Source organism: Rhincodon typus, chromosome 24 (assembly GCF_021869965.1).
Source record: "Rhincodon typus isolate 14 chromosome 24, sRhiTyp1.1, whole genome shotgun sequence".
Classification (NCBI taxonomy): Eukaryota; Metazoa; Chordata; class Chondrichthyes; order Orectolobiformes; family Rhincodontidae; genus Rhincodon; species Rhincodon typus.
In genome coordinates this window covers 11,611,319-11,616,127 of record NC_063355.1, presented here as the reverse complement: position 1 = coordinate 11,616,127, position 4,809 = coordinate 11,611,319, and the positions used below count along the sequence as shown (strand labels likewise).

The window sequence follows — 4,809 nt, the reverse complement described above, 5'->3', positions numbered from 1 at the left end:
TTCCACTTCTATCTCGAATTCTTACTTCACACCATCCTAATTAGACAGACCAGTCCCCCTAACACTGTAGCTATTTCACCCTTTTCAGACCTGGGGTCTATGTATTTGTAAACACTGTTTCCAGCAGATTTCAGGCACTGGAGAGTTGGTCCACAGCCTTGGGGAACAACAGTTTCTCTCTTCCACAAGGTTCCCGAAGACTTGGCTTTTCTTGGAGGTTTCATTCAGAATTTGCGGCTTCTGTGGTATTTTGTTCTTCTCCTGTCAATAACTGCTTTATATTTAAGTCAAAAATCAGATGACACCAAGTTATAATTCCAACAGGTTCATTTGAAATCATAAGCTTTCGGAGCATAGCCCCTGTCCAAAAGCTTGTGATTTCAACTAACCCTGTTGGACTATAACCTGGTGTCATGTGACTTCTGAGTTTGTCCACCCCAGTCCAACACCAGTACCTACACATCATGTTTTTGAATTAATGTGTTAAATAACTTAAATACGTTGTTGAGGAGGGTAAATCGAAAAGACATGAAAGCCAGTGAAATGGAAAGGAGGTTGAATTGAGCGAAAGTGAAGAACTGAATGAAATGTAACCAGGGCTCAAGGTCTGGTGTTTAAACCTGGGGTTAATTTGGACACTTTGCAGTGGTTGAAATGTTGTGAAGTGCAAAATATGGAATGCTTCATGAATTTGCATGACACCCTCACATTGGAGCCTTGCTAATGTTTTCTGTATGGTTCCAATGTTAGCATACACACTGCCAAAGCAAACATGTATTAACACTCAAGATCAGTGCCTTATAAAGGCTCTTAATAGGAACCATATGCTGGTGGTTGTTAGTTCAGTTCTTTTGTTTCTCTTCATCTTTCTTCTGCAGCCAATGGCACAAACCAATCTGGGCTACATTTAGACTTTGTGATTCTGGGATTAGCAAACAGGGGTATTGAAATGTGAGCAGATGCCCATGCAGAGTATTATGGTCACATGTGCCTTTGGCTCAAAATTCCTTCTCCCATAGGCTGGTTAGTGCAATAGCTTCAGTATCGGGATGCAGCAAAACAAGCCGTCAAGGGTTTCCTTCAAACACTGCAGAGGAGCAGACTGCAATCACTTTGTCATTTCCCAACAATGAAGTGTCCACGTTCATTCATCAAAACTTTAAACCACAGCATTCTCCAAACCGGAGGAAAAACTGGCAGAGAAATCTGCATGTCCCACACACAAAAATATCACCAATGATTTATTCTGATCTATCCACATCGATGCTACAGACAAGGAAGCACACCAATGCCTCTATTTCCTCAGGAGGCTACAGAAATTCGGCATGTTCACAATGAGTTACCAATTTTTACAGATGTACCATACAAAGCATATTTCCAGGTATATTACTGCTTGGCATGGCAACTGCTCTGCCCAAGACTACAAAAAAATTTCAGACAGTTGTGAACGCAGCCCAGTCCATCACAAAAACCAGCTTTCCCTCTATTAACTCCGTCTACACTATCTCCTGCCTCAGGAAAGCAGCCTACACAATCAAAGACCCTTCCCACCCTGGTTATATTCTCTTCCACCCTCTTCCATCCAGCAGAAGATACAATAATTTGAAAACAGCTTCTTCCCGCTGTTATCAGACTGATGAACAGAACTCTCATATCTTAGAGTTGAACTTTCTCTGCGCCCTCTCGGTAGCTGTAACACTACATTTTGCATTCTGTTTGATTACCCTGATGTAAGGTAACATTTGTCAGGTTAGCACAGGAAACAATACTTTTCACTATTTCTCGGTACATGTGACAATAATAGTAATAAATCACATCAGTTCATACCAGCCAATGTAAAAGAATTGAGAAAATGGAGCAACAACTTCAAGAATATCTTTGCAACAGTTCAGAGTGCAAACATCTTAAGAACAGCTGTGTCATTGTGAGAACTAATGTTTGACACAGAGCTTTCCACTTTGGCTGGCAGAATATACAGCATCGTTCACTGTTACTGGGGGGTGCTTCCATGGTTCCTTTTCCAACAGGCCATGGGTGAACAGATGCAATATTTTGTACAGAATAAAGAAGTCTAGCCAGAATCATGTTTTGGTGAAGTATGTTTTGAATCCATACGCAATCCATTTGAGCAGAATTTCCACCAGAAAGATGTATATAAATACTTGGTCAGTGTATTCGAGCAGGATGTTAATCACTTTTCTGACCTCAATGTAAATGCTTTCAAATAAATAGAGTTTAGCTCACTGTGATCAGAAAGCTATCATCTATTGGATCTTAACAAAGGTCGCATTTCACATATAACGACATACCATCACTTACCTCAATGTCCTTCCTCCAGTAACACAGCCATACCTCATGCCCGACAGCTTCAATTCACAAAATCAGTCTCCAGCATTTGGCAGAGCTCACAGAGTCAGTGCACCCTCGCCTTGTAATAGAGAAACTCTAACCTCCCTTTCTCAGAAAGTGAAGCTCCTACTCTTTCATCATTCACTTTGCATGAAATGCCGCTCCCAACATTCCACTTCTATCTCTAATTCTTAGTTCACACCATCCCAATTAGACTATCCAGTCCCCTTGTCACTGTAGCTATTTCACTCTTTTCAGACCTGGAGTAAATATATTTGTAAACATTGGTTCCAGCAGATTTTGGGTGCCGGAGAGTTGGTCCACAGCCTTGAGGAACAACAGTTTCTTTCTTCCACAAGGTTTCCTAAAAATTGGCTTTTCTTGGAGGTTTCGTTCAGGATTTGCAGCTTCCGTGCTATTATGTTCTGTGCCTGTCAATAACTGATTTATAATTCAGTCAGAAGTCAGATGGCACCAGGTTTTGGTCCAAACAGTTCATTTAAAATCTCAAATTTTCAGAGCGTAGCCCCTCTCCGAAAGCTTGTGATTTCTAATAAACCTGTTGGACTATATTCTGGTGTCGTGTGACTTCTGAGTTTGTCCACCCCAGTCCAACACAGCAACTGCACATCATATTTTATAATTAAAGTAACTTGAACTTTTTTTGGACAATAATAAACCAAAGGCTTTGACAGCCTGTGAAGTGAAAAGGAGGACAAATTGAATGAAGGTAAAGGAACTGGATTAAAAGTAACCAGGGTTCAATGTCTGGTGCTTAAACCTGGGTTCAATATGGACACTTTACACTGGTTGAAATGATAAATTCTTTGTAAAGAATACACAAACAATCTTAACAAAAGTCACATTTACAGACATAGTTATAGAATCATAAAGCACAGAAACAGACCCTTTGGTCCAACCAGTCCATGCCGAACATAATCCCAAACTAAATTAGTTCCACCTGCCTGCTCCTGGCCCATATCCCTCTCAATCTTTCCAATTCACGTACTTATTCAAATGTCTTTTACATGTTGTATTATACCCACGTCCACCACTTCCTCGGGAAGTTCATTCCACGTATGAACTATCCTCCATGTAAATAATTTGCCTCTCATGTCTTTCCTAAATCTCCTTCCTTTCACCTTAAAAATGTGCCCCCTAGACTTGAAATCTCAGATCTCCTTACATATTTTCTTCTCAATTTCCCACTGACTATTGGGTGTTGGCTGGGGCTTGTAGTACAATTCCAATAACGTGATCATACCTTTCTTATTTCTCAGTTCCACGCAAATAACTTCACTGGACATTCTTGCAAGAATATCCTCCCTAAGTACAGCCATAATGTTATTGTTAACCAAAAACACCATTCCCCTGCTCTCTTGCCCCCCTTTCTATCCTTCCTATAGCAACTGTAGTCTGGATCATTAAGCTGCCAGTCCAGTCCGTCCTTGAGCCACGATTCTGTAATAGCATTGATATCCCAGTCCCAGGTTCCCAACCATGCCCTGAGTTCATCTGCCTTACCTGTTAGGCCTCTTGCATTGAAATGAATGCAATTTAATTCATCAGTCTAACCTCATTCTCTACCTCACTCTTGCCTGCCTTGACTATTTAATTTGCTCATCTTCTCTACTGCACCAGCCTCAGACCTATCTCTTTTCTGACTATCTCTGTGGGGCCCACAACCTCATTTACTAGCTTAAAGCCTACCGAGCAGCACCTGCAAATCTCCCCACCAGGATGTTGGTCCCCTTCCAATTCAGGTGCAACCCATCCTTCTTATACAGGTCATTTCTACCCTAGATGAGATCTTAACGATGCAAAAATGTGAGTCCCTGTCCCTTGCACCAGCTCTTCAGCCTTGCATTTGTCTGCTATATCCTCCAATTTCTACACTCACTTGCACATGGCACCTGGAGTAATCCAGTTACTACTACCCTTGAGAAGCTACTTTTTAAACTTCCTGCCTAATCTCCTGTATTCTCTCTGCAGAACCTAGTCTATTTCTCTTCCTACGTGATTGGTACCAAATTGTACAACAACCTTCTGCTGGTCACTCTCCCCTTCAAGAATATTATGCATCATCTCCAAGATATCCTTGACCCTGGCATCGGGAACACACCATTCCAACATCTCACTGTCAGCCACAGAAACATCTGTTTGTGCCCCTAATTAGACACTGTCCTATCACAATTGATCGCTTGGAACCCAACATACCAATCATTACTGTAGAGCCAGACTCGGTACCAGAAACCTGGCTATCTTTCCCTTGAGAGGCCATCACCCCTGACATTATCCAAAACAGCATACTTGTTTGAGATGGGGATTACCACAGGAAACCCCTGCACTACCTCCCTACCTTCCCTCTTGGCAACCCTACTACCTGACTGTATCAGAGATAGTAGAGACTGCAGATGCTGGAGAATCTGAGATAACAAGGTGTAGAGCTGGATGAACACA

General features: G+C 41.8%; 1 non-coding gene across 1 annotated transcript; it reads right to left on the bottom strand.

Moving 5' to 3' along the window:
• Window positions 1-667: 667 nt before the first annotated feature.
• On the bottom strand, window positions 668-776 carry LOC125486023. The gene has a single exon (XR_007264716.1). It is a non-coding gene; the product is annotated as a U6 spliceosomal RNA (small nuclear RNA).
• Window positions 777-4,809: the final 4,033 nt, after the last annotated feature.